The following is a 24,326-nucleotide window of genomic DNA, read 5'->3' as shown; positions in this document are numbered from 1 at the left end:
GCACGAGGCGCCAGGTTTCGCGGTAGTATCACCGTGCTCGTGACAACTCGCTGACCTCTCTACGAGCTGCTGACAGACGGAAGCGACGATTAGACCGCTCTGAAACGTTGCCAGCGAGTGTTCAGTCGTTCGCTTGAAGCGAGAAAGAACGAGGGCCTCTGGCGACGTGCACGAAATGTCCACTCTTCCAAGAATCTCGTTCCAGAGCTATCATCATCTTCCAGGAACCACGTAAATTTCAAGGATTTTCATCGAGATGCAAGTGCCCTTAGATGTGAACATTTGACCAATCAAACTTCACGAAAGCAACTGTCATAAAAGGCTCCATTTACCTGAGCCCTTTGGCGTCGTCTTACTTTCGAATAATCGTGCAAGATTATGGGATCCATAGTCATTCGATACTTTCTCTAGCCTGGCGTTTTTACGGCGTCGTGCTGCCGGTCTGCTGGAAGCGCAGGATATCGTCCAGGAAGGAGACGCTTCGGCCTGGGACGTTACTTCCGTAACGACGGGATATCGCAAAGGTTACGGGCCACGCGGGACTCCTACAGCTCGCTTTCAAGTCCAAGGGCGCTGATCGCGAGACAGCGTCTGGAGCTCGCTTTTCACCGTCGACGCGTATAGAGAATCTCCTGAAAAGGACGCAAATTCGATCGCGAGCTAGGGTAATTCAGGGTAATACGACGAACTGAAATATTCCAGCGATCTCATATAAGCTGGCGTCATATTTTAATGGAGACTTTAGAGAATTTAAGTGCCGTAATGAAGACTGCAAAACAGTGAAACAAAGTTTCCCAACGGCAGCGATAAGATCCCCTAGAGAGATCCCGAGTCCCGACACCGAATTTTCGGTGTCATACGAAAAGAAGGAAGATAGAGACAAGAGTAAAAACAGGATAAGAAGAAAAGAAAGAGGCAAGGGAGCCATAGAGGTACCCAATACTCAACAGAGTGTCATAATTAAAAAAATGTTGAAAAACCCTGCAGTAGACAGACATACATATTGAAAATCTAATTGTAGGCAGAACATATCAGCTCGCTGTAATACAATTTCGCTTAGTCATCTCACCAACCTTACCCACATCCTCCTAAATGATCACTCCGAACCTTGCACGTTCGTTTCCTCGAGACATTCAGCATCAAATAGCACCTGGCATACGACGGTCCGACTGACGTTTAGAGTCTGCGATTGTTAACGCCGCGGCGCGTTAAAGCACCGCGGTTTATACCGTTAATCGTGCTCTCACGAAGACTGAAGCAACTCCCGCGACGTAACAGCGGCGTAGCGCTACTTTTCACGGTCGTACACGGCTGCTCAGGTCACACCCGGGACGAGAAGAGTGCGATCGTTTGTTACCAAGCTACGCTCCATAACTGGATAACCGGATTCGTACGGTTACGACGCTGGGCTTACGTCAGGGGAAAGATACTTACTCCGCGTCGGTAATAACGGCCAGCATAATAGATACTAGTCAGCGGCGTTCACTGTCTGTATCTTGAATAGATCTCCTCGCATAATACTGGTCGGACGGCCGCGGCTTATGCCGATACTCCTCGGTTACCGTAAACCATAATAAATCCTAATGGTATGGCGTAAGAGCTGCGTATACCGTTATCGAAGGGGAGGACGCGAAATGGGAGACGCTCGTAAGGGGATGCGACGATAAAGGCGAAGGAGAAGCGATGGAGAACGAGGGTGCATGGTAACGACAGAGGCGGAAGGTCGAAAATAGGCGGAAAGGAAATTGATAGGGACTGCTGGAGTCTAGGGCAGGTTTCTTGGCCGAGGAATTTTCGAGCACGAGATGCTGGCCAAAAATTGCAGGATTTTTTGTGTGATACGAGTTACCGAGTTCTTCACTTGGGTACAATTAGTTAATTGTGAAAATTATTGTGGCGTGTTTTTGAGTGAATGCTTAGCTAGTAGTGGGATAGAATTGAGAGGGATTTGGATTTCTAGTTAGGTTGCTAGAGAAGTAGTATATCGTGAATAAACGATATGTTCCTTCATCGCTCCAAAAAATGGAGATCTCAGGGTAGCAGTCCACGGGTCAAAGGGATACGAATTGATGAAATATTCACGAAATTTTGTCCATGGTTATCGATGGATTGCAAATGTACAGTTTACGACCGACCCAACCAACTGCAGTTCTGTTTTCTTTTCTTCCCTATATCATATCCGAGACTTTTCCAATTTCCACGTAAAGCAACCACGAAAAAATATGTATACACCCAACTTTCATCTGCTGCACCGTCATATCTTTGCTTTCGTTGCATGCAAGTAGAAAAAATCGCAGCAATAGCGCGTAAAAATACGCAAACCTAGCAACAAGTGCAAACAAGTTCGTTTGCTTGCCTAGAAAGCATTTTCCCGTGGCACGCGAAACGAGAGACGTGACGGCGCAACCCGCACGTCGGAAAAGAGTAGAGTCCCGTCGAAGCTTCGTGTCCCTAATTTATGTGACTGTGCCCGTACCCTTTTGTCGCCACCCCCTGTGGCAGGATGACCCGGTGGCAATAACGGTGCCCAGGGGATTAAAATAAGGCCGCGCGTGCCGAATCTGCGCAGGGGTTAGGGAAAATAAAAAACAGTCGAATTAAAAATTAACGATCGACCGTGTGTCACGCATCGAAGGAATCTGACGGATTAAATTGCGCGCCATTCTTTCTGTGAAAGGAAACTGGGGTTGTTGTATCCTTCCACCCTTAAAATAAATTCTATCCCCTTTTCGACCGATCTTCGTTCACCGAACGTAACATCTGCATCGCGGGGATGAAAGCATCGGGACGATACACCTATGCTGAGGCCAATTAAGACGGCCAATTTACGGAGCTTCCTTAAAAGGGTATTCCTCGGAATCGTTTGCAAGAACGTACGATTATCGTCGGCGAAAAAAGCGCGGCTCGCTTTCTAACTCGGCGGTTCGTTAGTTTCCACTCTTAAAAGGGGGAGCATGGCTGGCTGCCTGGAAATTTACTCTCTCCCCTCAAGCCAGAGGGAGAGAGGGGCAGCTCCTTCGATAGGGTGCTCCTGGGGGAGCTGCTTAAATTCAGGTGCTCGCGGAAAGGAGACTTTTCATCGAGGCGAGCCAGCCAGTGGCCGTTACCGCGTTGGATTGCACACTGGATATGTATATGCAAGCGGGTGAAGCTCGAACCGGCTCAAGCGGAATGCGCATATGAAATTTACAGCCACTATAACGCAGGAAATGCGCCCCCGGCCACCCTCGCTTCAGTCAGCCAGCCCTGAGCCTACACTCGCATGGTAACACCCTTCCCTTCCTTCCTTCCTCTTCTCTCTTCCTCTACGCTACCCTTTCTTCTGCATTCGGTTCCTGTCTCCATCGTTTCCGCGCCCCACAGTCGTTCTCTCTTGACGACGTCGTATTTGGGGGATGGTCCCAGCTCCCATGCATGTGATCGCGAGTTCAGACGCGAGAACGTTAGAAATTGGACTCTGAGGAGCTAGCTGAGGGTTGAGAATATGCTGCGGCTCGAAAGAATATTGTTTGTTGGGGGACAGGATTCTTTAACACAGGGGTAGGTATCTTGAAGTAGCAGTAGATAGTAGGCACTCTGTTTGAATTACTTTTCTGAGGATCTTCAGCTGCACTGACACGTTGATATCTCACTAGGAGATATCGTCAGAACATTCTGTTGTCTTTACTTCTTTGACATTTCTTCCTTGAAACTTTCTAAATATGGGCGAAGACGCTGAAGTCACTATTTCGCGAGGAAGGCTTCTGGGAACTGCGAACTCAAGCCGTACAAATGGTCGTATCGCTTTGTTCTCCTCTATGGCACGGATTTGAAATGCGAAATAGCGAGGAAAAGAGTCTGAATACGTCGACACATTCGTGTCTATTCCTTTCACTTCACTTTCCTCCGAGGTATAACCAGGAGAAAATCAATTTAAGTCGTACATAATGACTTCTCACTTAGAATACATTTCAGATCATAAAATCTCATAATTACTATAATCTCCAATTTATCGACTTCATTTCACTGTAAACAAGGCTGAAAGTAGTCTTCACAATTGGAGCTCAGTACACGGCAGTCGCGACTTTACGACATGTTCTCTCTTAACACCGAGCTGACGGAAAATACGCGGATGAACAAACAAGCGGGCGAAACAGGGGGATCTAAAGAGTCGAGTCGAGGGCGGAGGCCACGGAACGAAGGTCTCCGCACCTCGTAACCCGCGAGGAAGTCAATTGACTCCCGTGGGATTGAGGGATTTACGGTAAAGACAAGCAGCAGCATCGTAAAAGAAGGCGAGGCGAGGCGAGGCGATGTCGTAAAGGAAAAACCTTAATATCTTTCATGGTTCCCGTAGGCTCGACTACTGTGCTAAATCTCCTCGACTTCTCGCGTACGAGGGAATTCATTTCTTTTCGGGTGGGAACGATGGACAAAGTGGGAAACAAGGGAGAGGCGAAAAATCAATTCCCCACGTCGAGAGAGTCCAATGGACGCTCCGTGTTTGTTCAACGTCGTCTCTTCTCGCGAGAACAGCGATACGCGTAAAAACCTAAACCTCTTACCAAGACCGCTCCACTGCGCGCCACTTTCGACAGAAATTTGATTTTCGGTCTTTGCGATTGCGAGTGGACTCCAGCCACGTCTGTCGATGGTCACGGTTCGGGTTTAGATTTGTTGCCAGGCTGCGAGCGCTATTACGAAACGAGCGAGCCGTGCTTTTCCGCAAACAGTTTAAAGTAAACGCGCACCTCGATGCACGAAGCTCGAGGAGACCGTTTTGTGCGGGCCGCGAGTTTCGTCCAGCTTTTCTCCTTTGACTTTCAACTCGTGAAATCTAGCAGCGAGCCCTGCGCTCCCTTGTCGTCGATTAATTTCGAAAACCTCCTACATAGAAGGGTGAAACTTTTTCTTTCGACTAACTCGCACTGGAACCCGCAGTCTTGACATCTAGGAATTGTTGAACCATGCTCTGACCTTAATCTGGAAAATTTCAGGGGACACGGAGGTCAAATGGCAGCCTCGTGAGAACGGAGAAGCTTAGCTTTGAGCAAACAGTTGCAAACGAAGTTTAAATAAAACAAAAGTACATCTCCCATATAGGAGGTAAGCGTCTCAGAGATACAGTTTGTATAGACACCAATTACCGTGGTTGCCATGAGTGAGGACGAAACTGAATAGAATCTAAACAGAATCCTTCAGCGATGTTTCTCTGATTTTTCTACATATTTATACACAGCGCTAAGTACGTTCCCGGATTACGTGCACGTGCGAGCAGTTAGCGCGAATCCGAAGGATCACGATCGGCCGATAATTCCTGTCGATCGACGCTCGCGTAAGTAGGTTTCCGCCTTGGAGCTTCATGCATATGCACGATCGCCTTGTTCGGCAGGGCCCGCGTTATCGCGCAGTAAAAATGGTAATACCAGAATGGAAAACGCAGAGAATCCCAGTTCCAGCGCGGCTCGCTGTCTCGACCTGTTACCGTCGCGGCCGCGATTACAATCGAGCCTTTTATCGTTGACATAAATTCAAGGCGGATCCAGTTAGGTGAAACGAACGTTAAGTGTAGTACGCAAGATGGAAGACGAAGTCGATCGACATTAAGCGTGGAAGGGTTGCCTCGTTTTGTCCTAGAGTATTGCCAGATACCGGGACAAATTGTCTTCCAGTAACTTAATAGAGTAAAAGAGTAGGGATAGTGAAGACAGTGAAGTCAAATACCATACTGTACCCTCACTCTTCTGTTCCATGACGTTATTGGAAGACATTTTCTCTCGGCATCTGGCAATACTGCGTCTCAGCTCCAGCCCCGGAACGATCGTTAGCGCTCATCGGCGCTGTCCATTAAGGAGATCGTAACACCCGAAAGTCTCTGGCTCGTCCTACTCGCGGTAACTTGCTCGGCATAAAGGGACACGTATAACCATCGCGTACGAATTATACCTGGAGACGATCGCGCGACAGCGATAATTCCTGCCGTCTGAGAAGTTTAATCGAAACGTACACTCGCGACGGTTCCGTCTTTACGACGCGAGCGGCGGATCCCGACCGAGCGGGTAAGTGTGGTGAGCGTCTGCACGCACTGCTTTAACTGCAATTCCAACTCTCTACCTTCTCTTTGTTCCTCACCCTACCAAGCCTCCACCCTTCTTCTTCCACCCTTGGCTTTCTCCGTCCCTCGAGTAGCTCGTCGCTCGGTCGATCGACCAATTATAACGGCACGAGAACTTCTTAGTTCGACGCTGTCTTCGCAATTACGTAAACGCGAGTGGTGGATGGGCTCGTTGGCGCGAGGGTGACTCGCGTCTTTATTTCGAGACGAACGGTGGGCACAGGATGGCGTAAGGTGCAGGGGGACGGACACGGGAAGAGGAAAGTTTTGTCTTCTCGGCCCGTCCCGAGAGAAGTTCCTTTTGTCGAAGGAATCAAGAGAGCTCGTTACCGATCTGCGCGGAACGATGGGGAAGTCGCCTCGCCGAGAATCGGTCGTCTTACCGGCACAGTTCGCGACAATAGAGGTGAGTGTAACTCGGGACAAGGTTCTTCCTTCGCGGAGTCCTCGAGTAACTGCCCCTCGATTTGCCTTCCACCGTGATTCTTTATACGCTAACTTCGTTATCGTAGCCTCCCGCTCTCTGCCCTGCGCTCCGTTAGCATCGAATCCAGAAATTGCTCGATCTTATTTATCCCAGGTTGAGACTCTCGAGATCTTGTCGCGATTGGAGATCATTACGAAGTTTCACCAATTTCGAAGCGACGAAACGGTCGAGACGCAAAGCGCTGACGACACGAGCCCCTCTCGAAATTCGTCCGACGCTCGGCGTCGGAAAGGGTTCCCGAGGCACCTGGGACGCGACCAAAATGTTTATCCCAGAGGAAATAAATTTCGTCCGAGCATTTCCTGTCGGTCCCATCCTAGCTACAACTCGGGAACAAAACTCCTCTGTCGATCCGTCTGCATCCTCCCGCTCTTCCCTCGCTAGTGATCTATTCCTTAATGCATGTAAATGAGATGCGACGGTTGGTAGGTACTCGTTGAAATAGCGGCGCGGGTCGTCTCTCGGTCTCGGCAACCGCCGCGAGACAGAGCGGTAGCGAGCTGGAGAAGACGGCGCTTGTCAGCAGGCGGAAAGGAGGATAAACGGGGAAACGGAGGGAATTTCGAGAGGAGAACGACACCGTTAGTGGTTCGCGTTCTGTAACGAAGAGGAGGTTGGGCTCTCCACCTACGCGGAGAATGTATCACCAGGGATGTGGAGCACGGTAAATTCGCGGACCGCGTCGGGTCCTGCTCGTCCTCCGTTTCGTCCTTCTTCTCGTCCTCGTCGTTTACAGACACAATGCAAGGGCGGTCGTGGTCGTCCTAGTCGTTCACCACGTCGACGTAAACTCGACGCTGGTCGCAGGGATAAGGGCGAACTCGTCGTCGCTGGGTTCTCTCCAATGAAAACGCTCGCCCCGGACCATTCGTAATTTCCGTCGACGGTCGGATAATGCGTCCCCGACGTCGTTGCACTCACCCCTCGCCACACGATCCGAGGATCGCGTTGCTCGCTTCAGTATTTTGCGCATTCGTTTGTTTATTACCAGACGGGACGAGCCCTTTAATGGACGGGGATGTAAAGATGGGATCGCTTACTGCTCGGAGTCGCGTTAGAATCGCGTACAGGGTGATTCGAGAGAAGAGAGGGAGCAGAAGCTACAGCCACTTTCTTTTTATCGTTCTTGCTCGCGATGCGAAACCGTTGCCTTTATCGAGAGCAGACCGTTTCCATTTCCCCGATCGATTTCCAGGCCTCGAGCTTTTTAATCCAGCCTAGGACTGCCAATTTGTCACGCTATCTGGTCCTTTGCATCGGAATATTTCAATGCGCCGAGCGTTCGAGGCATCGCGTTTTGCCGCTCATAAATCGCGAGTATCGCGCGCCTATCTCGATTCCGCGACGCTGTGCCGGCGTAGCGGCAAACAATGCCGCGAAGGGGAGCGATTCCGCGTGGTCCGACCTAGATTATCTAAACCAGAATCCCCGTACGTGTCGGAGGAATTTTAATAGAGGATTAGCCGCGAATAACGCACGGAACGAGCTCTCGAACTTCGGCCTGTAACGTCGAGCTGCCTGAAGTCTGCCCTCCGGTAGAGCCATCGGGGAAAAAAAGTTATGCCCCTGCTCGCCGCGTATCCCTCGCAGCTAAAATTCCCAGGAATTAATTTCCAGCATCGTCTCGCGTAATTTTCACACAACGCGGGCGAATTAAATTTGAATTTTTCCCAACACCGTTATCGTGAAATGTGTCTCCCAAAAGGCGTGCCCGTGCGGGCATGAACTCCGTGGCGGAGTTAATCGTAACTGTTGCTCTGTTACGAATGAAAAAAAAATCGAGGCCGCTATTGCGTTTAAAAGAAACTTCTACGCGAGCTGGAAAAGCAGGCTGCGCGGCCAGAGACGCGGATAATTATAATTCTATTATATCTTGGTCGTTAGCGTGGCGGGCGTGTTTCATTCATTTATTAAGCGTCGTTCCACCGCGTTGGTGAATTTATTGCGGATTCACTTGCCACTCCGAAACGGAATCGTGGAGCACTGATATTTCCTCAGGTAACGTTTACGACGGATGACGAGCTCTCGTGTAGCCGTCTTTCCAGATACGTTTCTCGGTGACGGAAAAAACGGCCACTAGGAACGAGACTCGTAAATCTATCCTCGTTAATTTTATTTCGTTCCGTCGTTTCACGCTGCTCGTTTGTAGCGAGTGAAACGCGGCGGAGACTCGAAGAAAAAAGGGATGGAGAGAGAAGGAAACCGCTTCGATCGTAAGTGATACGCGTGGATGCAGACACGGGAAATATACGTCATGCAAAGAGTGCAAAACAGGCTATTAACACATTGAGCGCCGGGCTATATTTCTTAAAAATTCTATCATATTCACAAAAATTCCAATTCTAAATAAAATTGTACGCTGCACCGAGCTCCCATCGAAATCCAGATCTCTATCGCGTCTGCTTTTCTATGAAATATCCTCTTATTAATTTTCCATTTCGCGGGAGAATTACCGGAGATGAAATGCGTATATCCACCAGACAGAATTTCAAGAGATGAAATAACGATGACCTCCGCGTGGTATCGGATGAAAAGCATTGGAATTACAAAATCGCTGAGGTTCGGAGGTTTAGGCAACAAAAATTCCTTCGACGAAAGTTGAAGTAAAAATGGTATCGTCCCGTGGACTGTATTTACCACAGAACGTATCAAAAAGCGATAAACACGTTTCCATTCCGCGGCAGCTCCCATTGTTTCGCGGCGAGAGTCACGAAACCATAGAAACGTCGAAAACAAAGGGCGGCTTCATAACGTTATTCAGGGCTTGTTTATCGGCAGACAGCGCATACGGATGGTGATGGATGTACTTTATTTCGGGCCACGCGACCCTTTCTCCCTCGAGAGAGCGACCGGGAGGAGGAGGGTGGACAAAAGAAGGAAGGATGAGCCAAGAGTGGGTAAAGCGGAGCATCGGGCGCCAAGAGGAAAAAGTTGAGCGGAACGAGGAGGCGCGCGGTGATGGATTGGCCCCGGCCAATCACCTCGTTTGTATCCATTTGCACCGAATATTGTTCCTAAGATCTCTCCTCGGCTGTGCCCTTCTTTTCCATCCGATGGCTCGCGTGATTCATCTTTGGCGAGCGGAGGTAAGGAGAGAAGAAAATCATTACGACCCCGGCGGAACAATGAACGATGACAGTGGCGAAAGAATCCGCGGCGTCACGCCGCTGCGGCATATTATCGTTTAATCACGATTAATTGCTACCATCGAGACGGCCATGCAATCGACGGTGCATCCGTCACCGTGAATCTGCGGAATGCTTTTCGTTTCGCGGGGGAAATTAAAGGGTGCGGCGATGGAAGAGCTTAGCAGACAAACAAAATGAAAACACAACGAGGATCGCTCAGCTGAAAATCACGGGGGCTCGATCCATCGCGTCTAGAAGCTGTACTGTTAGAAGGCACCTAGTGAAATGGGAATTTTTCACTTGTTTGTTTCGTAGAGCTCGCGCTATGGTAATCCAAGTACATTAGCATAGCTGGCGAGGTTGACGGGGTGGATAGAAGACTCGCGCGGCGAAGACTGAGAGGGTTGGCCTCTCGCGGGACAAGGGGAAGTGTCAAATAGGTTGAGAATGGCCTGTCTAACGTCCGTGAGCGGCAGGGGCCTCGGGAGGGCAGCAGGAGGCGAATGGAAATAACGCGGTGGAACGCAGCCGGAAAGGGGTCTCGTAGTTACGGGTTAACGAGTTGACTGATTGTCTATAAAACTTGCTAACAAACTCTCGCCCTTCCCACCCTGCCACGGCTTCTTCCTCACTCTCGCTTTCTCTTCGCAGGTCTAACTGCCATTCCCCGTGCGACCCTTATCGCGACCGAGGAGGGGGAAACTCGTCTTCCCGAACGACCCCGACAACTTGCTGCAAATTGGAAAATATAAAATGCAAAGTCACCCTCGATTGCCACCCCGTCCCGAGACGCGGCGAAACGCCATCCTAGAGGAAACTGTTTGTCCTTGACGAATTATCGACAAGACGGATTTATTCGAGTCGAAACATTCATCGATTCACTTTTCCTAAGTAACTCTAGAAATATGAAGCAGAGGAGTGCCGAGAGAATTCCAGCGCGCTTGATCTTCGTTTTTTTAAAAATACCAAGCATCGGAGGCCACTGCAGCTTTCTTCGATAACGTTCCTAGAAAATTCTTGCCAGTTCTATGTATTTCTCGTGCTACTTCGTAAACGGAGGAGACTCTGGTGGCTGCAAGTGGCAAGGTAAACATCGACGAGCAGAGCGAAGCGGAAACATTTATATCGGTGCGATCTGGGGCGAATGGAGGAAGAAGGACGCTTGGTCTCTTCGGCGTAACGAGAGAAGACAACGTCGAGTTTCTATGAAAATGTCCAGGACGCATGAAAATTCACTTATTCAGCGCCAACGAAGGGCAGCGAGGAAAAAGAGACAAGGAGGCTCGAAAGTCTTCGTTTGTCGATGTCGCCACCACCTCCGACACTCCCTTCTATCGACGCAAGTTCATGCAAAGCGCTGCTTTCACGGTGCGGTAATTTCATTTTCGCAACGAACTTACTACCCCTGTCCTCCTCCATCGTCCTCCACTGTCATTTCGCTCTTCGGCGCTGCCACCCCTCCCCACTGATGCAAAGGTTAAACGTGTAGCCTCTATCGCGCGACCTTTGACCAACGAACAGACGCCAAGAGGATCCTCGACGCACCTCCCTCGAGTTCTACCGACAGGACGAAATAAAAGGAACAGAATTTTAAGCTGCAACGCTCCCAACGACTACAGAGACAAATTCCATCATTCTCCTTCCACTTCGGTCCATTCTACATGGGAAACGCATCATTTTTCGGCGATCTTCTGCTTACCCTACCAAGTCTCCCAACCCACTAAAAGTTTTCCGCTCACGAACTCCTCAAAAACATCACTTAACCGCCCGCTGTCCCCTTTATTTATTCTTTCGCGCGAGAATCCTGCACGGAGCAGAAAATGATGGGGTGCCCAGCGTGGAAACCTGTTTCTGGATCGAATTAATGTAAATTTGCGTAATCGCGTAGACGCGCGGTATTTTCTTTATGGACGATTACAGGTATCGACTCCACCGCCGAGGATAATCGATTTCGTATAATTTAGCGATGCGCTTGGCGAATGCAGAGATAATTCGCTTATGGAGTTTTACGAGTCGCCTTCTATCTAATTTGTTTATTAACGATATTAATGCGAGGCTGTTCCTGGAATTGGATACCCGTTTCGAGTCGTGACGACTTCGAAGTTTCACAAACTGTCTTTATATCTCGGTGAATATCTTCATTGAAGTAGGGAATGACAAACGACAGACGCGTCACGCTTCAAATCGCATCTAATTCATTATTCTAGTCGGTATTCAACGGGAGGCAACTTTCGGAGGGCGATATCTTCACACTTCGGCTGCTTCGAAATCGCGGCGTGTCTGTGTATGCGGAAGTTCCCGGAGTTTGGAACGGATTTACGGAGCTACATGTGCACGCGCATACAGGGCGAGCCAAGTCGATTACAACACTTAGGAGAATCGAACTTTAATCAGTTACATGGTCGAACGGCTTACAACTAATCTCGCGCTTAGCTTGTTATCGTGAATCGACATCGAGCACTGGATGGTCTGCGATATTTGACGGAGGAATGGGAGCAAGGACGTACTCTATATGGTGGCTCTTGCTCGTTCTCACGTACGTGACGTTCTAACGTGATACTAATGAGGGAAGTGGGACGAGTGCTTTTTGGATGGGCATTATTAGCCACCGCTGCTACTCACACGAAGAATGGGCTTGAATGCAAGGGGATTTTGAAGCTTCTTAAAATACATGGCAAACATATGATAGAAAGTAGTTTGCCTTTCCAAACTTGGATCGTAATCCGTGGATCTCGCAAGGTACACAACCAGCAGAGTATCACTTGCCAAGCTGGGGGATGACACGCTCTGGAATAGTTGCGAGTCTCCGTTGTACGAGGAGCATCAAACTCGCGCGTGCTCTACAAGTGTACTTCGAGCCCTTAACGCGTCCTCGGCTCCAGCCCTTTCCGTTCCCAGATATCGTTTATTTGTCTGACAAGATAGGGCTGCGTCACAACTGGCACAAATACACAAACGCTGCGCTGGCGAGGACGTGGCCTGAAAAGCGAATCGATGCCGCTTCTGTCGGTGCAATCGCGATGCAACACCTCTCGTCGAACGACCGAGCGAGCCGCAAAACAAAGAGAGGGGTTTGGCTCGGGAAAATTGGTCGGTGGCGAAACGAAAAAGCGCTGGGCGAGGGAAAATAGCAAAAAGAACGACAGTATCTAAAGAGCTGCGGGCCTCAAAGGCTCCGACCGAGGGGTTGTTTTACATGGTAATTCTTTACCGCTCGCTCGAGATAACTTCCAGCGGGTTACCAGCAGATATCCGGCACCGCTGATGCACTCGCGGCCACACTGCTATCATGCAAAATTATGTTAACGAATAGGATTAATTATGCACCAGTATCGCGTGTCTGAACATTAACATTTCTAATTGCCATCGCGGGTGGTGGATAAGTGAAACTGATCCGCGCTCTGCGGCAGCTTTTCAGAGGGAGTCACTTCAAAAGCGAGGACTTTGAAGTTGACCTCTTCTCTGAGACTTCTGAATAATCAAAGAGCAAAAATATCGCATCCATAATACTAATTACTAAATTACTTCGACATAGAAGTTCTTGTCCGCGTGTCTAATGGGCTCTAAATCATTTAACGAAACACTCCGATCGTTCCACGGATCGTACACGAGTTACGACAGCGAAAGGGTGGATGGAGGGTAAGAGGGGCGAGCAGCGGGTTAATTCCCCGCGATATTGTGCAGGAGTGCAAAGTTGGTGGTTACTCATCAAGTATGCACCATCCCACACGGCTGACACTTCATCCATGACGGCAAGCACGGTAGATATCGCCCTGCCGGGGTTAGACGAGCGACAAAAGGGGTTGTGCGAGCTGCTCCCGTCCGATAGACAGACGAACGAAGCTCTGGTCGATTAGTTCGACGGCTCGCGACGACTCGATCGTAAATTTCCTTCAGTCTCGACGTTGACAGTGTTTCTGGTAGTCTCGTCTTGCGAATTGAAAACTCGTCGAACGTGTCTGTGATATATCCTCTGTACCTCTGAAAGCTCCAGGGATCACCAGAGAGTCATTGAACTCTGGGGATGGATGGATCCTTCACCTCGACTTTTGAGCGAGAGATCCCCCGTGGAAAAATGGTCATGGCGTATCATTTGCAGGAGTTGGGGATCTTGAATAGGCTCTTGATTCGAGCCGAAACAACCTTTATAAATAATTCCTCTCGCTCTACATATCCCAGTTGACTGTGCTCACCATCTTCGACCCTTCGCGTCTCGCCCCCGCGGCGCTCTTACCGACAAGGGTGACGCGGAAGTTTTCGAGGGGCATGACTTATGTACACGGTGATTTTCGAAGTCGTCGGTAGAGCGGGGGAGGAAGACGATAAGGGCGAGGAGCTGACGGCGTCAAAGTTTATACGCGACGATGCTGCATAAAGTCGCGTTCCCGACGTCGGCTCCATCGACGAGGACTTAATGCGCGTCGATTAAGAGTTCCTGAACGAGGCAACGTCTATACCTATTAAAGAGGCTAGACAACCTGGGAAGACTCGAGAGGTGGAAGTAGGAGATTATTTTACGACGGCAATTTTCGGCACACGATGCGAGCATACTGATACCTTCCTCGAGGAGAACAGATCTGCACGTGTCAGACAAACGAGGAGAATCATTCCTTTTGTAGACGGACGAATCGCTACCTGTTCTTTAGGTGTCGTCTGTATCAGTGGGAGTCGACACAGGTGATCACCGTAAGCGTACCTACTTCTCCTTGCCCGCAAGCGACATTGATTATTTGATAAAAGAAAACACTATGGTTTATGAGATAATCTTATCGACTCTTCGATAGAAGAAGAGGGAAAATCACGGGTAAGCTTCTTAAAGAGAAAGGGAGAAGAAACGAAGTTTGGGGTAGGAGTGAACAATATCATAAGCGATTCGAAGCACGCTCTGTCCTCTCATCCTCCACCCATCCCTCGCCATTCTGCCTCTCAGAGACTTTCATTCTTCCTCTGACCTCTTTTAATTCCTCCAGCGCTCATCGAAGGCGCTTCGTTCCAATAACACCTCTGTTTCTGCGCCTCTTACCGTAGATCCAATACTGCATCCCTCGGAATCAACTCAGAGCACTTTGCAGTTTTAAGGCCGACAGCCGAATCCCTGCGAAGGCAGAGAATTTCGAAGGGTCCGGGATTTTATTCTGATCACCGACCATTCCTCTTCGACGCTCATCCGTAATACCGTGGCTCTATTCGGCGTGGAATTCGAGCCGAGAAAAATGCCATCGGTAGGGTGTACGCGATGGAAATCGCAATTTTCGAATGGACGCGTTTCAGAACCTTCTTGAATCCTATGGAGCCTGGAGACACGGCCGTCGAAAGTGTATAAAAATCCAGTTCGTACGGAATCGATTCTTAGAGGCAGCGCGAGGAAAGAAATGCACAGATTCACCGAATTCTTTTCGAATATTCCTCGCGACGAAGATAATTCCTATCGCTCGACACGATGCACTTTCTCTTCAAGATTTCCCACGAATTTTGGCGTGACGCTTCCACTTTTCTACTCGCGAAACGTTTCCAAGAGACTTCCAGTTTCGCGCTCTCGGTATCGGCTGGCTCCATTACATCGCGAAGGTAATCCCACGTGCAAGCTCGATGCAACCAGTTCAAGTATATTCGTATCTCCTCGAGCGAGAGATACGAGTAAGCTGTGCGTCGTAACTCTTCATTCTCGGCCGCGTCGTGTCTGCCATCATTGTGTGCAAATGTATCCGCGGACCAAGTGTGACGAGCTCGTAAACGTTTTGTATACGAGGCCAGAGTGCATACGAGATGTGCCGGGCGTCCATTCCAGCCAGCAATTTCGAGGAAAAGTCGCGGAGAATACGCTCGGTATTCCCGTCATTCGGGGGGAATAAAGCTTCGATACAGCACGCGCTTGGATATTTGTATCCCGAAAGGTAACATGTTCGAAACTACCTTCGCATTGCGTGGAATAACGATGCGCTATCGAAAGCATCTCTAAACTCTTGCATAGCGTCTAGTATCTAGGATTGAGAACAGCTTTGTATCTCGATGGAAATGGTAATTGGCCTACACAGAGTGGTCAAGTGTTTCTCACGGAAAATGCTGTTATAAGCCCTCGTCGGCGAGTTCGCGTTTCCTTTGTTTCGCGAGCCGCACAAGTAAATCCATGGAAACCGAAAACGCGAAATTACGACTCGTCTATGGCGGGATTGAGATTCTCGTGCGCATTACGCCACGTGGGACAAGCGTGACTCGATAAGCCAGATGGGATTTAGTAGATTACTTTCCGCGGAACAACGCTGTGTATACACGACTTTTGTTGGGAATAGAAAAACCGGAGAAAAAGGTTGCGAGTTTAACACACGCGTCGCAAAACGCCACGGACGAACGTCGAAGAATATCTCGTTAACGTCGGACGGACCGTAATATGAACGTCGTCAAACACTCGCTGCACATAATTTTCATTAAAACAGGTTGATGCAGACGAGAGCAAACAGCGTCGCAGTTGTTTAACAAATATGGTCGACAATTTCTGCCGAGAGTAGATTCACGGACCCCGTGGCAGTCGTCCTTGAAAAATATTCCATCTGACTGATTTGCGAGGCAGCGTGGGAGGAAGCGTAAATGGATCGTAGCGTGAAAGGAGTCGAACTCGCAGGAAGAATAAGTTCCAGTCGGCGTGTAAATATGTGTATATACGTGTAAGCCAGGAAGGTGAGGAGGAAGAGAAAAACGCATAAGGGAACTCTCCCGAGAAGATACGATACAGTGAAGCATGAAGCTTCAAACTTCGACACGGGGTTGTCGGGTATACCTAAGGAGATGCAAGCAAACGCGCGGGGGAAGGGAGAAAGGTGATAATAGCGTCGGAACGGCTCGGCGCGACGGGTGCTTCGGGCGGTGAAGGGAGCGAGGGTGCGAACGACCAACATGCATGAGCGACTGGAGAATCCTGAAAGAGCGGCGGGGGAGGTGGGGAGAGTCGGTCAGAAAAGCCGGAACCCGCTATCTATCGGGCCACGGTAGTCAATCGATATTCTAGCCGTCGGTCCGTACGCCCCGCTGGAGATGGAGTAGGTACACGTAGGAATGCCACCTCCGTGCCCTCCGTCTCCATTTTCCGCCCTTTTCCGCAGGAGGCCCTCCCTGCGCCAGCTGTCTTCACGTTATCTGGACATGTTCTATGCCGTCCCGCCTAATATCGCAAAAGTCGATAAGAACAGAGCGAGAGACATTTTTTACCTGGAGACTGGACAGCTAAGGTTCAGCGAAATTAAACATTTTCGCGATACACGGTGGTCACCCCTTCCCTTTTTCTTGGAGAAACAGCGGAGCTGAACGATAGAGAGAAGCCAATGCAACGAGACTAGGAGTCGTTCGATAAGAAGGTAGGCGTCAACAGCCCCGACGACACAGGAGTTAATTACCGAGTGCCTTCGAATGCGGTGATTAATAGCCGCGCCAGTTACCGCGAGTTAACTCGCTGCGTAATTCGTTCTACGGGTTCATAATGTCGCTCGAATGTTACTTAAGCTCACAACGAGGATAGAATCGGAGATAAATGTTACTACTTTCAGCGAGCACTCAGTGAATGAAAAATCTCAACGAAATTTCCTAGAATATCTAAGATTTTTTAATACCGTCCTCAATTTTTCTATGACCAACACAGCGGAAAAAGTATACAGCTTTTAGCGCGAGGAGAATCTCAATACAAAGTTTCCAGGGACCATGAAAAACGAATTCATGGTTCCCATTTGGTGCAAGCTCGCAGAACAGAGCTACGGAGCCATGACAAACCGTTTTATGCTTCTTGCAGAAAATCTTGCTGCTTTGAGGAAACGAAGAGCCGCTTCACCTAAGGGAAAAGTATTAAAGATCAGGGTTTACGTCCTCGCGGTTACCAGCCCCTTGCCTCGCGAAAACTACGAGCAGTCGCGCTTGAACGTCGCCTTAAACATCGAAGCGTATCGCCAGCATAATCCAGCAAGACAAAACGATCGAGCATTCGTACTCCCGCGAGAGACTGCCGCGAAAGGGGAGGAAGAAGAAAACCGAGGAGGATGGAGCTGAGACGAAAAAGAGGGTAGAGAAAGGGCGGGGTGGAAAACAGGGGAAGAAACAAGGTGGTTCCAGCGGCTCGAGGGGCAAATAGGGGAGAGGCAGGGCGAGCTTCCCGTGGGTCGCCGACGAAGTGGGAGTACTCATAAAACCTGGAAGCATGTGATTTCCCCCAGGAGGGGTACAGCCGGAATGCCGTCTTGTTCTTCCTCCCTTATTCTTCTTTCCCTTTCTTCTGCCCTCGCGTCATCCTTCTGCAGCTTTCTTGGCACACACTCGCGCGGCTGGATCGTCGGTTTCCCGTTCCTTGAGCACACGCAACGCGATAAAAACGCCCACACGCTATTTGCTCAGGGAAAACCTCTTCCTTAGTTCTTCGTCGACAGAGTCAAAGTTCCTCATTTGACTTCCTTATCCGACACGCTCCCCGCGAAATGGGATCGAATTTGAATATTTTTCAAGGCGAAGGGTGGTGATTTTCTTATGACTTTCTCGGGATATTCAGGGCCAGCGAGTTCATACTGGAAGAAGGGAATTTTTTCATGAAATTATATTGGAAGTGCTTAGGTACGTCGTAACCAAATCGCAAGAATCGTGGAGGAAGTTTCATTTTTCTAAAGTCGTTTACACGTTGCAGTCGACGTGCAAATTCGGAAATCCAGGTTAAAGGGTCCCGGTCGAATAAGAGGGTTTTACGACGCAGCGTATTCCGAGTGCGGCGCTCATTCGTACATCGATCGTTCGCGAACTTCGTTTTAATGCCACTAAAACGCTTGCGACTCTAATCACTCGATCGTTTCTCCGCGAAATTCGCTGCTGTTCCTCCGATCTCGCCCCGCGTGTGCAGCGCGTCACGAAATTGTTCATCAAACGACGGGCGTGCTTCGTAAACGATCATCGAAGCGCTCAAATAATCCGCCGCGGCGGGGTCGTAAAATTTGCATCCGTGCATCGGCTGAATTTTTGCGTCCGGCGAAATCCTGTTCCACGTCGATGCTCTCGTCGCTCGATGCACTCCCGATTCAATTTCACCCACGTCCCCTTACGTACGAATAAATTAACGCCAAACACGAGTCGCACGCAAATTTAAACGCCGCGCCACGCCGCGCGTCAATTCTTCCGCTTGCTCGTTCGCGGTCGCGCAAAAATGAAAAAGGAAAACGCGCGATATAGGCGCCGCGTGGATCGTGGGTGTCGAACGAATATGAAACAATAAAGGGGGGAAAAGAAGAGCAGGGAACTAGGAGACACGTATTGGGTGAACAAGAGCGCGGCGCGACGCGACGATTCAAACCTGTGAAATGCTCGCGAGAACCTGAAGCGCAGCGATGTTTGCAATTAAAGCCGATTAAGCGCTCCCTCTTTTCTACTCAATTCCCCGAATGGTCTCCCCCTGAAAAGGCGGGAGGTTTCGCGCGGCGCCCACCACTATCACGATTCTCGGCGTCGTCGCAATCGCCCCCCTCGACCCTTTCAGGCCGACATGTATTTCGAAATGGTTGCAAATTTACTGTTGCGTACCTTTTGCTCTCTCGAGGGCGAAAGCTTTACGCTTTAACGATCCTTCATCCCGTCGCGCACCTGCAGAACGCATTAATTGTCCGTCGGTTTCGAGTCCGCAGGATTTTCGTCTCGCATTAAATGTAAATCGGATTTCCGACTAACCGCCGCAAATTACTTTTCTCGACCTGCTCTCTGATGTGCTTAAACTGAAACGTTTATCTTTATGTAAATAACCACCCCTTCCCCTCGCTATCGTTGCTCTCGCGAATCGGACCGCGAGGTAGGATAAATCGTGAGCGTTCCCGCGCTGTTCGGGGGCCGAATTGAATTTAACGAGGAGACCGTGAGGGCTCGCGTCGATGCTCGGCACCATTGGAATTCCCATGGAAGTTCTCGCGAGACGTTTCGAGAATTTAAAGCGTCGGGGTGTCGATACACGATAGCGCCGATGTTCGACACGGGACGGGATGAAAAGCTGGCCCGGTTCGAAAGTTTCTGGACGATATCCACGCTGAGCTGGGCTCCGTTTCGCCGTCGTGTCGATGAAAAGCCGGAAAGTTCGATCGGGCCGCGACTTTAACGCGATTCCCGTGTACGTGCACAGCGTTCGCAGTGTTTCGCGCGCATACGTTCATGGCTGGTTCGTATATCTCGCGACAATGGTCGCCGCCGAGTGGCGGTGAAATACTTTTAAAGAACGTGGAACAAGTACAATGGCGCGAAAGGAAGAAGTTAAAGCGACCGTAGTTTGACTCGTCGATAGGAGAATCGACACGAGTGGATGGCCGTTTCTCGCCACGCTATCTCGAGCCCCAGCTATCAGCATTTGCGGGACGCGATTCGACAAACGGACATCGAAGAGTTATCTTCGCAGGGTCCATGGGAATTTCGTCCGCGATATTTTCTCTGGAGTCGCGGCCATTTGCCTTTTCCCTTTGTTTCCTCGCTGAGTTCACGTTTACTCTTCGACCTATCACAGCTGACCGCAATTCATCGGAAGCTTTACGCGTTCTTCCGTGCGACTGGTCACGGGATACTAGAAAATAATCGAAAATATTAGTATCCTATCGATTTCGTATCTAGGAAACTGCCAACGACTGGTTGACTCAATATCGCGCAACTTCCCGCAGTAAGTAACACTTCCTTCGCTCGATCTGCAATTTATCGTCCTCCTAATACACTTGCGCATGCACTTAGCAAGTTCGCAGACAGGATTTGCATACATCGTGCCAGAGAGGGCGAGGAGTTAGAGTCTGTGAAACGTGTACACGTGCGTAACACTGTTCCATCTTGGGTTCCCTGGTCGAGACGGAAATGAGTGGTCGAGAGAAAGAGGTTAGAGAAAAGAGTCGGTGGAGAGGAAGACAGAGAGCAAATAAACGACACTGGCAGCAAGAGGATGCATTGTGCGGCACATTGCGACCGCATGCTCCAGTCCCGACGCGTTCTCGAGTTTTCAGACCTCAGAGAGCAACAGAACGGTTGGAAAATCGGAGCAGTCGATTTTCCGGGTCCATTTGTCGTGGAACGCGACATGCGCCTCTAAAATTAACTGACCCAAGGAATTAGAAGGATTAGTCTGGCTCTTGTGGCTCACAGGTGACTAATTTCCATAGTGGAATGGCTGTTCAGCAATTGAAAAGTTTGAAAGGATATAGAACGTGCGGTCGAATTTACGATAAGCGGAGGATCGGAATGGCCACGTACGCGACCGACGGTGATTTATAAACGGCACGAACGACCGCATCGTCGCGAGCATTAACGCGTCTCGTCCGTTATTTAGGGACACCGATGGAATTAATAGAAACGTTAACCGCGCGGCACCGCGTTCCGCCCTGCTACATTTGCGCCGTGATTTCCCATTACTTGACACTTTGTATTTCTCAAGTAAATAATGACCGATATAATTTCACGATTATTCACGGGACCTGAGCTAATTGCCAAGCGGCTACCGATTCGTATAATTGATAAGTACACTGACCCATGTCCATTGGTCGCCGTGAACATTCTTTATAGGTGAACCACGATATCATCCGCCATTCTCCAGAAACGAAGACTCTAGAGTCTAGATGCAAGTGTTGTAACGTTGCATCTTTCGATCCAGAAAAAAATCTATTCGAATCTATAGCAGTTCCCTGAGAGTCGAAGCACAGCTTTGTGTCGTCCACCTCCAGCACCTCGATCTTCTGACTGTAACTTTTTCGAGGAGCTCGCCACCTCAACGCAAGAGCCCCAAAATTGCGGAGTTCATCCTGTCTCGGAACTGTGCCACTTCCACTCCCTCGTGTTCGATTTACTAAAGAACAATTCTTCCTTTTGAAGCAGGTCGAGAGAACCTCCAATAGAATCCCGTCCATGCCAAACAAGAGGCACAGATTGAATTCTTCCTCTCCACATATTGCAGCAAAAATCGGAATATCTCGAATGCTGACAACACAACATCAAATAGATACGTTCTGTCTGCTGATATTCCTGCCAGTATTCCGATACTTGCAACTACGCGATGCAGTCTAGACCACCATGGACCGAATGAAGGTGGCTGGTAGTTCACGCCAGTCGATGCGAGATACAACAGCTATAAAACGCTCCCTGTGTCGGCGTGCTCGCGAGGACGTGGAGAAGAATACACGGGGAAGCCTCACGGGCCATTTCCTAGGAAGCCGTGCTCAGGTTACGTTGCCGTGTCCCATGTTCCTCTTCGTCCCTGAGACGCTCCCCTTGCCAAGTGCCAGACGAACAGATTCCCTCTTTTTCCTGTCACGCGACGACGACGACGACAGATAAAGTCGTGCTTAATGCTTCGATTCTCGCCGGGACGCTTTCTCTCTCTCTCTCTCTCTCTCTCGTAATTAACGTCGACGCAGTAACCAAAGTATTTGGCTTGCGATCAACGACGCTCAGCTACGAGCATTTAACCCGAATTTCGACCTGTTAAAAGGCTCGCAGAACGCTGCCTCGGGAGAGCGAGCTAGCACGGGTTATACATATATCAGGTTCGTTGGATAAATAAGAGAGAGGATATTCATCGCTCTCTGTGATAAGCGCAGTTGGGTGCACGTTAGAGGAAGATAATTTCCTTAAATTCGCGGAGGTTAATGGCGGCGTAACTGTTTTATGATCCTCAGGCAGGATTTAGGGAGCTCGATTAAAACGTGATATCCCAGACCGCCAACGAAAATAGTTAAGAACGCAATAAAGTGGTTTACGTCTCTCGGAAGCTGGCACCCCTGAATCACTGCCTCTCCTGGATCCAATCAATCGAAAGTTATATGAAATTCAGAGCTCTGCATTGACCATGGGACATAAATCACCGATAAGTATACCTTGAACGAGGCCCGAAGAATGGACGAACTGGTTACTCGGTCTGAATTTAAGTTCAATGTCGAGAGAACGAAGGAGAAGGGGGTCCACTCCCGGCTGGGGGAATACGCAGCAAGTTATGGGTCAGCGAAACCCACACATAACCGATTTAATTGGCGTGGCCACCGGTGTCCCGCCACTTAGCGGATAGTTAGATATTTACGTGGACGTAAACCGAGGTAAACGTGCGCTTTGTACGCGCATGAAGGGCCAACTTAGGTGGCGCGCACAATTATATGCGAATGTCCGCGCGCGGACGAACGTAAATACAGGCTTTGTGTGTATTTTACGCTGCAAAGTGGCGACTGGTGTTCGAAGCATTATTCACGAGGTCCAGGGACTTCCTAGGGTCCTCTGCCGCAGCTACAGCTAGCCCATCGATTCTATCGATCAGCTTCCCCGCCCACGGCCCTGAGCCTCGCTAAATTACTCCTTATCGTCGATCGCTGAGACGGTGAAATTAAAATCAGCCTCGACAGAGATCGACGATGATGATTCAATGTCGCGATTAATCCGCTGCCACTTCAACGCAAATGCGATTAATACTGGATGTTATTTTTCCAACGTCAGGATTTTATTGAGAAGGGGTCACTGCCTTATAGTAATGGTAGTCTACGGTGCAACGGAATGACCGTAATAATTGAAGCTGTTCCATTAAGGCGGCACGAGCAAATGGCTCTCGCGCCAAGGTACGTATCGACAAAACTGATTTAATAGATCGGGAAATGTGTTCTTTTATAGAGCTCAGAGGAACATTTACCGAAGGCTCTTGTTATACGAATAGCCGAAATAATTAGTAGAAAACCATTTAATACGAACGATAAGATCAAGTGGAGGAATCTATGGCTCCAGCTCAATCGTCGCGTAATCAGTCACGTTGCAGAATAATGGTTATCCGTCTAATCGACCGCTCGGACCTCTGACCTCCCCGTACGACAAGTTGCCATCCATGTATTACCGATCGCTTCAAGAGGTCTCGTAATTCGCCATTCGAGGTAAAACGAGCTCTGCCGATACTCGAGCACTCGATACTGTCTGTGAAGAGAGTCGACTTAAAGCTGGACGGCTATTATGCGTCGCCGCGATTTACAAACCAGAAACTGGGCTCGAGGAGGTCCCTAGGATTCCAGCGGAGTCTTCAAGACAGTTTCCAGCGAGAAAGAGAGGGATCGGTGGAAAAGAGGTCGACTGGATCGAGTTCGCGCGAACCAGAGCCGAAGTGGTCGCGGCTCGATTTAAGTCGACGCCGTGGAGCTCCTTCTACAGAGAAAAAGAACGAAAGAGAGACTCCAAGAGGAAGTTCACTGCCTTCTAGGTATTCCTTGGAAATCCTGTGGTCGAAGGCTGTGGCGAAACCGTAACCGGTACTGTTCGATACGACGGAAGATAAAGAAAAGTCCAAAGGAGCATGTTAATTCGAGGACACCGTTAGCAAAAGGCAAGATGCTCCCGGGGAGAGCAAAAGAAATAAAAAAGGGGGAAAGAAAACTCAGGGGAAGTCTATAAAGACGTTGGTCCAGGACCACTTGACTTCAGACAGCGCGGAACACCGGAACTCCGATTCCCAATCGTAAAAGCGGAGGATGTGAGCTAACCCATTCCGAAGGGGATCTATTCCGAGCCTACCGGGGCGAAAGAAGTAGGTGCACTGGCTGGGACGAACAGAGGCAGCAGAAGCAGTAGAAGCAGCCACGCCAGATGCCAAATTTTACGAGTCCTCCGGTTCCGACTCTCG

The 24,326-nt window shown here is 49.5% G+C and overlaps 1 protein-coding gene across 2 annotated transcripts in view; it reads right to left on the bottom strand.

The window, feature by feature from the left end:
* Pxb (putative Hedgehog signaling attenuator pxb) overlaps nt 1-24,326 on the bottom strand; it is a 222,406-nt gene that overhangs the window by 123,598 nt on the left and 74,482 nt on the right. The gene's annotated exons all lie outside the window — the stretch shown is intronic.

The sequence above is a fragment of the Calliopsis andreniformis genome, chromosome 5 (assembly GCF_051401765.1).
Source record: "Calliopsis andreniformis isolate RMS-2024a chromosome 5, iyCalAndr_principal, whole genome shotgun sequence".
NCBI classification, from domain to species: Eukaryota; Metazoa; Arthropoda; class Insecta; order Hymenoptera; family Andrenidae; genus Calliopsis; species Calliopsis andreniformis.
This window is presented reverse-complemented; position numbering and strand designations above follow the sequence as displayed.